Here is a 12,500-nt window from a genome sequence, read left to right as displayed (position 1 = left end):
GTGGAAAACGGTTTTCTCCCGATGGCGGACGAACGGACGCAGCCATTAAGATATATTTGGCACAGGCCGACGCGTCTATTCAAGACAGATCTTTTGGCATCTGACATTTGATAATACCTCCCGCCGTCGGCGCTAGGCCTTGTGTACCCCTGACATTCCGTTGGTGCAAAGCCCTTGGAAGCGAAGTAACTAAAACCAACGTTGGACTTAGTTATTAATTGATGTGTGTGTGTGTGTGTGTGTCTTTGTGTGTGTGTGTGTGTGTGTGTATATATATATATATATATATATATATATATATATATATATATATATATATATATATATATATATATATATATATATATATATATATATATATATATATATATATGTATATATATGTATATATATGTATATATATGTATATATGTATATATATATATATATATATATATATATATATATATATATATATATATATATATATATATATATATATATCGCTCGGCAAGGCATGCGTGGATAGTTCTGTCTAGGACGCAGCCGCCACCGCAAACCGCACGAGAATATCTTTCGCCGTTTTAGAGACACGAATTTTCTAGCAAGTGTGCCGATAAATTGCATACCGAGCGAGTTTTGTGTGTCTATCCCCCCCTCCAGTGATTTCTGCCTGTGCCTGAACGGCCATCACGAAGCCATCTTTGAAGCCATCTCGCTCGGCAAGGCATGCGTGGATAGCTCTGTCTAGGACGCAGCCGCCACCGCAAACCGCACGAGAATATCTTTCGCCGTTTTAGAGACACGAATTTTCTAGCAAGTGTGCCGATAAATTGCATACCGAGCGAGTTTTGTGTGTCTATCCCCCCCTCCAGTGATTTCTGCCTGTGCCTGAACGGCCATCACGAAGCCATCTTTGAAGCCATCTCGCTCGGCAAGGCATGCGTGGATAGCTCTCTCTAGGACGCAGCCGCCACCGCAAACCGCACGAGAATATCTTTCGCCGTTTTAGAGACACGAATTTTCTAGCAAGAGTGCCGATAAATTGCTTCCCGAGCGAAGTCGGTTACTTGTTATTTTCCCATTACTTTCGTCTCTCGCTGAAATGGCCACCGCCTCGTCCAGGATGAAGCCATCTTCCAGCGCAAGGCATCGACGGATAGGTCTTTCTCAGACCCATCAGCCGCAGCAAACCGCACGAAAATATCTTCGAGCGTTCGAAAGATATAGGTATTCGAGTGAAGATACCGAACCAACGGAATGCCGTGATGGCAACAACCTTGACCTTCGGCTTTTCATGGTCGCACGGACGAACGGACTGTCCGATTTTCGTGGGGTTTTCACTGCCAGACGCGTCTCTTCAAGGCCAATCTGGCCCTGGGTGGCACGTCCACCTAGCTCTTGCCCCTCCCGAGAAAAGGAACTTTACGCCGCGTTTCACCTAAAAACGGTCGGTTTTTCGAAGCGAACGGACGAACGGACAGGGCTATCGACGTTCGGTTTGCTCTAGCACAGTGGCCTCGTCGAGCCCGATCTGCCGACATATGGCAAGTCGCTCTATTCCTAAGCTTTCAATTTTTCGAAACTTCACACTTGCATGGAAGGAATCGGTTTTCTTCCAATGGCGGGCGAACGGACAGTCCGATTTTCGTGGGGTTTTCACTGCCTGACGCGTCTCTTCAAGACCAATCTGGCCCTGGGTCGCACGTCTACCTAGCTCTTGCCCTTCCGGAGGAAAGGAACTTTAAGCCGCGTTTTACCTAGAAACGGTCGGTTTCTCGAAGCGTACGGACGAACGGACAGGGCTATTGACGTGCGGTTTGCTCTAACAGAGTCGTCTCTTCGAGCCCGATCTGCCGACATGTGGCACGTCGCTATATTCCAAAGATTTCAATTTTTCGAAACTTCACACTTGCATGGTGGAAAACGGTTTTCTCCCGATGGCGGACGAACGGACGCAGCCATTAAGATATATTTGGCAACTTTACACTTGCATGGAAGAAATGGGTTTTGTTGGACTTGGTTATTTATTGATTTGCATACATACATACATACATACATACATACATACATACATACATACATACATACATACATACATACAGAGAGACATAATAGCTCTGTCTAGGACGCAGCAGCCAACGCAAACCGCATGAGAATATCTTTTACCGTTCTACAGATACGATTTTTTCTTTTCTTTTCTTTTCTTTTTTTTTTTTTTTTTTCCTTTGTTTTTTTTTTTTTTTAAATTTATTTGTTCCCGTCACAGCCAAGGGAACGGGCTTGACACAAACCGTGCGGAAAGAAGACACTGTCGAGCGTGTCTCAGAAAAGTTTAGGTAGGTTTTTGGCCACTTTTCGGAACATTGTTGTGCAAATTTTTGCCCCAAACCCAATAACGTAGGTTTTTGGCCACATTTTGCTACTTTTCTTGGCAATTTTGGGGGGGCTCAAAGCCAGATAACATGTAGGTTTTGGACAAATATTTCCCATCATGGAAAATGCCAACTTCATGCAGACAGAACATAATTAAACGCTTCTGTAAAGTGTTTATCAATGCCACATGATCGAATTGCACACAATTTTGAAATTTGTCAAAGAGCGCAATTGGACGAAATCACTTATATTGTTTGTATGAAGTGATTTTAATGTCGAACCAAGGAATTGGACAAACATGCCTACACAATATTGTCTGTACGACAAGGTAACGCTGGAGTCCTAAGGTGAATGAAGCCAAGTGCTTCCAATGCCAGGTAGATTTTGGGCCAATCTTTGCCCAAGTGGGACAATATTTTCCCATCATGAAAAATGCAGTGGAATGGATTACAATTGCCAAATTTATGCATAGAAACGACAATCGAACGCTTCCATAAAGTGTTTTAAATAGTATCGTACAAAATCACCTTGTATTGCGGGTTTATTATTATTATTATTATTATTATTATTATTATTATTATTATTATTATTATTATGTTCTTTCTTCCCGCCTTCCTTCTTCTTCTTCTTTGTTATTTTTATTTTCTAATTTTTTTTCTTCTTCTTCTTCTTCTTCTTCTTCTTCTTCTTCTTCTTCTTCTTCTTCTTCTTGGTATTCATATCTCTCTTTGTGCGCCAGCGTAAATCACGTACTAACTCCAAGTACGGATCCGTCTTCTCCGCAACAGTCAAACCATTCATTTTCCTCGTCCTGCACACGAACGGACACGGTGATTCAAATGCCCTTTTCGCAGGCAGATGCGACTCGTCCGGGCCGATGTGCCGGTGCTTCCCACTTCAAGATAGCTCTTCCCGTTCCAGAGAAAACTGCACCCAAGCCATTTTTTTCCCACGCTCCCGACCTTGACCTTGAACTACGCATTTTCTCAGCCGTACGGACGAACGGACCAGCAGATTTTCACGGGGTTTGCACGCACAGATGCGTCTTCTCCAGGCCCATCGTCCGACGTATGGCTCGTCAACATCCTGCCAAGTGGCGATGCTGAAAACTCGCTTCAACCCCATGTCGCGCTCCAGCGACATGCACGTGGACGGGTCGCACGGACGAACGGACAAGCCGATTTTCATGCGGTTTGCACCACCAGATGCGGCTCTTCCAGGCCCATCTTACGACGTAGGGCATGGCAACATACCTTTAAGTGGCGATGCTCAAAACTCGCTTCGACCCAATGTCGCCCGCTTCCGACATTGACATCAACGGGCCCGTTTTCTTCCCCGGACGGACGAACGGACGATGGGAATTCCATGTCTTTCACACCGTCCGACGTGTCTTGCCGAGACCGACCTGTCGGTAGGTCGCATGTCAAAATCGGTCCATTACTTTTCGAGCAAACTCGATTTAAGCCAACTTCGCACTCGTATGGTTCGGCGCGGCTGAAAACGTTTTCCAGAGCGCACGGACGAACGGACACGCCTACTCGACCGTGCCTGGCACCGGCAGACGCGTCTCGTCGGGCCCGAGCGGTCGAACCACGACACGGGACAATACCTCTACCCGTCGGCGAGAAAACTTTTTTTAATGGACATTTTCACTTTAACATTGGAGGGGGGTTCCAAAAATCGGTTTTCTTACCATTACGGACGAACGTACAGGTCCAATGGACTTATTTTTTTTTCCAAGACGCCTCTCGTCACGCCAGATCGAATGACGTCTTGCAATTGCCCATTGGTCCACCCGTTTGGCCAGGAAAAAAAATAATCCGATTCTCGCAGCGAGCTGACCATTGCGAATTCCATTGCATTCGTTTTCTTTGACTTACGGACGATCGGACCAGCCGAGATCCATGGGGTTTTCACTGCCAGCTGCGTCTCGTCGAGGCCCATCTGCCGATGGGTCGCACCTTAAGATCGCTCATAGGCTTTCGGAGAAAACCAACTTTAAGCTACCGACTTGGCACCGAAGCGTTTGCTATGCGAAGGCGTACGCACGAACGGACACAGCGACATGCACGGGGATAACACAGGCAGGTGCGACTCATCCAGACCTAGGCGCCGGTGGGTCAAACTTTAACATATCTTTCCACGCTTGGGAGAAAAACACTATTTTCCCACGCTCCCTACCTTGACCTTGACTATTGTGGCATGGGTGAAAAATAGCCCCTAACTCGGCCAAACCTCCACCGATTTTCAACATCTACCACTCTATGTCTTCGTCTCGACCAGGCGCGTCTGCCGAGGTGTAAAACGTGCCAATGTGACGTTCCCTTCCACCACTTCATTCCGGAACCCCAACGGTTTTTCCGCCATTTTGACACCACCTCGCCCGGTGGCGTCCGGGTGGCACCCGTTCCCCGACGTGGCCCCGTGGCCCCGACACGCTGCAGCAAACCGCTTGAAAATATTCCCAGCCGTCCTGGAGATATGGGGGAAACTGTAGCTTTTCGGACTTTGTCGTTTTGTGGCCCCTGCCGGGTGACAAAACAGCCCCTAACTCGGCCAAACCTGCACCGATTTTCAACATCTACCACTCTCTGTCTTCGTCTCGACCAGGCGCGTCTGCCGAGGTGTGAAACGTGCCAATGGGACGTTCCCTTCCACCACTTCATTCTAGGAACCTAACGGTTTTTCCGCCATTTTGACACCACCTCGCCCGGTGGCGTCCGGGTGGCACCCGTTCCCCGACGTGGCCCCGTGGCCCCGACACGCTGCAGCAAACCGCTTGAAAATATTCCCAGCCGTTCTGGAGATATGGGGGAAACTGTAGCTTTTCGGACTTTGTCGTTTTGTGGCCCCTGCCGGGTGACAAAACAGCCCCTAACTCGGCCAAACCTGCACCGATTTTCAACATCTACCACTCTATGTCTTCGTCTCGACCAGGCGCGTCTGCCGAGGTGTAAAACGTGCCAATGTGACGTTCCCTTCCACCACTTCATTCTAGGAACCCCAACGGTTTTTCCGCCATTTTGACACCACCTCGCCCGGTGGCGTCCGGGTGGCACCCGTTCCCCGACGTGGCCCCGTGGCCCCGACACGCTGCAGCAAACCGCTTGAAAATATTCCCAGCCGTTCTGGAGATATGGGGGAAACTGTAGCTTTTCGGACTTTGTCGTTTTGTGGCCCCTGCCGGGTGACAAAACAGCCCCTAACTCGGCCAAACCTGCACCGATTTTCAACATCTACCACTCTCTGTCTTCGTCTCGACCAGGCGCGTCTGCCGAGGTGTGAAACGTGCCAATGGGACGTTCCCTTCCACCACTTCATTCTAGGAACCTAACGGTTTTTCCGCCATTTTGACACCACCTCGCCCGGTGGCGTCCGGGTGGCACCCGTTCCCCGACGTGGCCCCGTGGCCCCGACACGCTGCAGCAAACCGCTTGAAAATATTCCCAGCCGTTCTGGAGATATGGGGGAAACTGTAGCTTTTCATCGGTTTTTTAATTGTGAGGACGACCTAGCACAAGTTCGAATCCCGCCGTCGACATAGCAGTCTAGAACCTTCATTGTCCAATATTCCAATGCAAACCCCATGGAAAAATGTCAAGCGGTTCCCAAAATATTCAACGTTTAGTGAAACGGCATAAAGACTTTTTGTAAAGTCATATGTTTTGACGCACCCACCGCCCCGACGATTGAGGAGGAGGTGTGCCAGGCAACTTGATATTTTCTGATACAGGCTATCGAGGCCGACTTGCCGACATAAACCCCGTCGAAATATTCCCATTTGTTACGGAGATATTGCCAAAAAAGTCATTTGTTCATCGGTTTTTTCACTGTGAAAACGACCTAGCACGAGTTCGAATCCCGCCGCCGACATAGCAATCTAGACCCTTCATTGGCCAATATTCTAATGCAAACCCCATGGAAAAATATCAAGGGGTTCCCGAGATATTCAACATTTAGTGAAACGGCATAAAGTCGATTTTTTTTGAAAAGTCATATGTTTTGACGCACCCACCGCCCCGACGATTGGGGAGGAGTTGTGCCAGGCAACTTGTTATTTTCTGATACAGGCTATCGAGACCGACTTGCCGGCATAAACCTCGTCGAAATATTCCCATTTGTTACGGAGAAATTGCCAAAAAAGTCATTTGTTCATCGGTTTTTTCACTGTAAAAACTACCTAGCACGAGTTCGAATCCCGCCGCCGACATAGCAATCTAGACCTTTCATTGGCCAATATTCCAATGCAAACCCCATGGAAAAATATCAAGGGGTTCCCGAGATATTCAACATTTAGTGAAACGGCATAAAGTCGATTTTTTGAAAAGTCATATGTTTTGACGCACCCACCGCCCCGACCAACAGGGAAGAGTTCGAATCTCGCAGTTGACATTGCTTTATAGCTCTCGTAATGGCCGATCTGCCAAAGCAAACCCCATCAAAAAATTCCTATCCGTTACCGAGATAATGAATAAAATAAAACCGAGAAGTGAGACTGTGGCGCTAGTCCTTGTGTACCCCTGGCTTTCCCTTGGTGCAAAGCCGTTGGTAGCAAAGGCACGATTTCAAAATTGAAACTTTCCTGACCAACTACCCCCATATAGAATTTGGCACTATATATAGGGAAGAAGTGATTTTGGGGTCCTATACATTGCATTAGAGACGTAGTACGATAGCTGGTTTCTTCCCTGTTGCGACCGATCGCCTGGTCGCATCGGGACGATCGACCCCTCGTTGGATAGGTCGTCCCAGCCAGCATGCAATGCCGATCTAGCCAGGAGTGCTAGGAGTAGAGCGAAAGGTAGAGAGAGAGAGAGGCAGGGGCACCCTCTCTCGCTCTAGTAGCGATATGGCTTGGGTAGTGTCTGTAAGGTTAGGAAGTTGAAACTTTCCTAACTAACTACCCACATATAGTATTTGGCACTATTATATAGGAAAAAATGCGTTTCCTAGGGTCTCGATTGAATGTGAATCGAGACGAGAGAGAGAGAGAGGCCGATAAGGCAGGCAGGCAGGTAGACACACACTCTCTCTCTCTGGTAGCTAGCTAGGTGCGATCGAAGGCTAGCCTACCAAGGACAGGACAAGCGTGAAGGGAGAGAGGCAGGCACGCTCTCTCTCTCTGGTAGCTAGCAAGGTGCGATCGAAGGCTAGCTTACCAAGGACAGGACAAGCGAGAAGGGAGAGAGAGAGAGGCAGGCACACTCTCTCTCTCTCTCTCTGGTAGCTAGCTAGGTCCGATCGAAGGCTAGCTTACTAAGGACAGGACAAGCGAGAAGGGAGAGAGGCAGGCACACTCTCTCTCTCTGGTAGCTAGCAAGGTGCGAGAGAGAGAGTGAGGAAAGGCTTGGGGAATCGAGGGTTTGGCCGTGGTAGAAAGCCCTTGGTAAAAACGGAACGAATTCAAAAAGGAAAAAGGTGCACCTTTTGGGCAACTTTTTGACCAACTACCCACACATAGTATTTGGTACTATTATATAGGAAAAAATGCGTTTCCTATGGTCTCGATTGAAAGTGAATCGAGACGAGAGAGAGAGGCCGATAAGGCAGGCAGGCAGGCAGACACACACACTCTCTCTCTCTCTGGTAGCTAGCTAGGTGCGAGCGAAGGCTAGCCTACCAAGGACAGGACAAGCGTGAAGGGAGAGAGAGAGGCAGGCACGCTCTCTCTCTCTCTCTGGTAGCTAGCAAGGTGCGATCGATGGCTAGCTTACCAAGGACAGGACAAGCGAGAAGGGAGAGAGAGAGGCAGGCACACACACACACTCTCTCTCTCTCTCTCTCTCTCTGGTAGCTAGCTAGGTCCGATCGAAGGCTAGCTTACCAAGGACAGGACAAGCGAGAAGGGAGAGAGAGAGGCAGGCACACTCTCTCTCTCTCTCTCTCTCTCTCTCTGGTAGCTAGCTAGGTCCGATCGAAGGCTAGCTTACCAAGGACAGGACAAGCGAGAAGGGAGAGAGGCAGGCACACTCTCTCTCTCTGGTAGCTAGCAAGGTGCGAGAGAGAGAGTGAGGAAAGGCTTGGGGAATCGAGGGTTTGGCCGTGGTAGAAAGCCCTTGGTAAAAACGGAACGAATTCAAAAAGGTGCACCTTTTGGGCAACTTTTTGACCAACTACCCACACATAGTATTTGGTACTATTATATAGGAAAAAATGCGTTTCCTATGGTCTCGATTGAAAGTGAATCGAGACGAGAGAGAGAGGCCGATAAGGCAGGCAGGCAGGCAGACACACACACTCTCTCTCTCTCTGGTAGCTAGCTAGGTGCGAGCGAAGGCTAGCCTACCAAGGACAGGACAAGCGTGAAGGGAGAGAGAGAGAGGCAGGCACGCTCTCTCTCTCTCTCTGGTAGCTAGCACGGTGCGATCGATGGCTAGCTTACCAAGGACAGGACAAGCGAGAAGGGAGAGAGGCAGGCACACTCTCTCTCTGGTAGCTAGCAAGGTGCGATCGAAGGCTAGCGTACGAAGGACAGGACAAGCGAGAAGGGAGAGAGGCAGGCACACTCTCTCTCTCTGGTAGCTAGCTAGGTCCGATCGAAGGCTAGCGTACGAAGGACAGGACAAGCGAGAAGGGAGAGAGGCAGGCACACTCTCTCTCTCTGGTAGCTAGCTAGGTCCGATCGAAGGCTAGCTTACCAAGGACAGGACAAGCGAGAAGGGAGAGAGGCAGGCACACTCTCTCTCTCTGGTAGCTAGCAAGGTGTGATAGAGAGTGAGGAAAGGCTTGGGGAATCGAAGGTTTGGCCGTGGTAGAAAGCCCTTGGTAAAAACGGAACGAATTCAAAAAGGTGCACCTTTTGGGCAACGTTTTGACCAACTACCCACACATAGTATTTGGTACTATTATATAGGAAAAAATGCGTTTCCTATGGTCTCGATTGAAAGTGAATCGAGACGAGAGAGAGAGGCCGATAAGGCAGGCAGGCAGGCAGACACACACTCTCTCTCTCTCTGGTAGCTAGCTAGGTGCGAGCGAAGGCTAGCCTACCAAGGACAGGACAAGCGTGAAGGGAGAGAGAGAGAGGCAGGCACGCTCTCTCTCTCTCTCTGGTAGCTAGCACGGTGCGATCGATGGCTAGCTTACCAAGGACAGGACAAGCGAGAAGGGAGAGAGGCAGGCACACTCTCTCTCTGGTAGCTAGCAAGGTGCGATCGAAGGCTAGCACGAAGGACAGGACAAGCGAGAAGGGAGAGAGGCAGGCACACTCTCTCTCTCTGGTAGCTAGCTAGGTCCGATCGAAGGCTAGCTTACCAAGGACAGGACAAGCGAGAAGGGAGAGAGAGAGGCAGGCACACTCTCTCTCTCTCTCTCTCTCTCTCTCTGGTAGCTAGCTAGGTCCGATCGAAGGCTAGCTTACCAAGGACAGGACAAGCGAGAAGGGAGAGAGGCAGGCACACTCTCTCTCTCTGGTAGCTAGCAAGGTGCGAGAGAGAGAGTGAGGAAAGGCTTGGGGAATCGAGGGTTTGGCCGTGGTAGAAAGCCCTTGGTAAAAACGGAACGAATTCAAAAAGGTGCACCTTTTGGGCAACTTTTTGACCAACTACCCACACATAGTATTTGGTACTATTATATAGGAAAAAATGCGTTTCCTATGGTCTCGATTGAAAGTGAATCGAGACGAGAGAGAGAGGCCGATAAGGCAGGCAGGCAGGCAGACACACACTCTCTCTCTCTCTCTGGTAGCTAGCTAGGTGCGAGCGAAGGCTAGCCTACCAAGGACAGGACAAGCGTGAAGGGAGAGAGAGAGAGGCAGGCACGCTCTCTCTCTCTCTGGTAGCTAGCACGGTGCGATCGATGGCTAGCTTACCAAGGACAGGACAAGCGAGAAGGGAGAGAGGCAGGCACACTCTCTCTCTGGTAGCTAGCAAGGTGCGATCGAAGGCTAGCGTACGAAGGACAGGACAAGCGAGAAGGGAGAGAGGCAGGCACACACTCTCTCTCTGGTAGCTAGCTAGGTCCGATCGAAGGCTAGCTTACCAAGGACAGGACAAGCGAGAAGGGAGAGAGAGAGGCAGGCACACTCTCTCTCTCTGGTAGCTAGCTAGGTCCGATCGAAGGCTAGCTTACCAAGGACAGGACAAGCGAGAAGGGAGAGAGAGAGGCAGGCACACTCTCTCTCTCTGGTAGCTAGCTAGGTCCGATCGAAGGCTAGCTTACCAAGGACAGGACAAGCGAGAAGGGAGAGAGAGAGGCAGGCACACTCTCTCTCTCTGGTAGCTAGCTAGGTCCGATCGAAGGCTAGCTTACCAAGGACAGGACAAGCGAGAAGGGAGAGAGAGAGGCAGGCACACTCACTCTCTCTCTCTCTCTCTCTCTCTCTCTCTCTCTGGTAGCTAGCTAGGTCCGATCGAAGGCTAGCTTACCAAGGACAGGACAAGCGAGAAGGGAGAGAGAGAGGCAGGCACACTCTCTCTCTCTGGTAGCTAGCAAGGTGTGATAGAGAGTGAGGAAAGGCTTGGGGAATCGAAGGTTTGGCCGTGGTAGAAAGCCCTTGTTAAAAACGGAACGAATTCAAAAAGGTGCACCTTTTGGGCAACTTTTTGACCAACTACCCACACATAGTATTTGGTACTATTATATAGGAAAAAATGCGTTTCCTATGGTCTCGATTGAAAGTGAATCGAGACGAGAGAGAGAGGCCGATAAGGCAGGCAGGCAGGCAGACACACTCTCTCTCTCTGGTAGCTAGCTAGGTGCGAGCGAAGGCTAGCCTACCAAGGACAGGACAAGCGTGAAGGGAGAGAGAGAGAGGCAGGCACGCTCTCTCTCTCTCTCTGGTAGCTAGCACGGTGCGATCGATGGCTAGCTTACCAAGGACAGGACAAGCGAGAAGGGAGAGAGGCAGGCACACTCTCTCTCTGGTAGCTAGCAAGGTGCGATCGAAGGCTAGCTTACCAAGGACAGGACAAGCGAGAAGGGAGAGAGGCAGGCACACTCTCTTTGGTAGCTAGCAAGCCCAGGCAAGGCAAGAACGTGGCTGCTTTTCGTTCGAAAATGGGCTGGGAAGCTCGATGGCACAGGGTACGTCGAAAAATATTCTGACCAACTACCCACATATAGTATTTGGCACTATTATATAGGAAAAAATGCATTTTCAGGTGGCTCGGTTGAAAATGAACAAAAATTTTGGTGTAGCATTCATATAGTAGTGGTATAGCTGCCTTGCGAACCGAGCACACTAGCCTACGATATCGGGAGCTATACCACAGTACTGGGGCGGTACACTGAGCTAGGCTTGTCTAGGCGCTCGCTGGTACAGGGTACCCCTAGGCAGCTGGCTTCGGACGATAGGGAAGGTGCATTCCGTGAAATGCTTTCCTTCCCAGGCAAGGCAAGAACGTGGCTGCTTTTCGTTCGAAAATGGGCTGGGAAGCTCGATGGCACAGGGTACGTCGAAAAATTTTCTGATCAACTACCCACATATAGAATTTGGCACTATTATATAGAAAAAAATGCATTTTGAGGTGGCTCGGTTGAAAATGAACAAAAATTTTGGTGTAGCATTCATATAGTAGTGGTATAGCTGCCTTGCGAACCGAGCACACTAGCCTACGATATCGGGAGCTATACCACAGTACTGGGGCGGTACACTGAGCTAGGCTTGTCTAGGCGCTCGCTGGTACAGGGTACCCCTAGGCAGCTGGCTTCGGACGATAGGGAAGGTGCATTCCGTGAAATGCTTTCCTTCCCAGGCAAGGCAAGAACGTGGTTGCTTTTCGTTCGAAAATGGGCTGGGAAGCTCGATGGCACAGGGTACGTCGAAAAATTTTCTGATCAACTACCCACATATAGAATTTGGCACTATTATATAGAAAAAAATGCATTTTGAGGTGGCTCGGTTGAAAATGAACAAAAATTTTGGTGTAGCATTCATATAGTAGTGGTATAGCTGCCTTGCGAACCGAGCACACTAGCCTACGATATCGGGAGCTATACCACAGTACTGGGGCGGTACACTGAGCTAGGCTTGTCTAGGCGCTCGCTGGTACAGGGTACCCCTAGGCAGCTGGCTTCGGACGATAGGGAAGGTGCATTCCGTGAAATGCTTTCCTTCCCAGGCAAGGCAAGAACGTGGTTGCTTTTCGTTCGAAAATGGGCTGGGAAGCTCGATGGCACAGGGTACGTCGAAAAATTTTCTGATC

This window comes from Sinohyriopsis cumingii, unplaced genomic scaffold (assembly GCF_028554795.1).
Source record: "Sinohyriopsis cumingii isolate HCF-2022 unplaced genomic scaffold, ASM2855479v2 utg002489l, whole genome shotgun sequence".
Lineage (NCBI taxonomy): Eukaryota > Metazoa > Mollusca > Bivalvia > Unionida > Unionidae > Sinohyriopsis > Sinohyriopsis cumingii.
The sequence above is the reverse complement of the archived record's forward strand: the minus strand, read 5'-3'. Positions refer to the sequence as shown.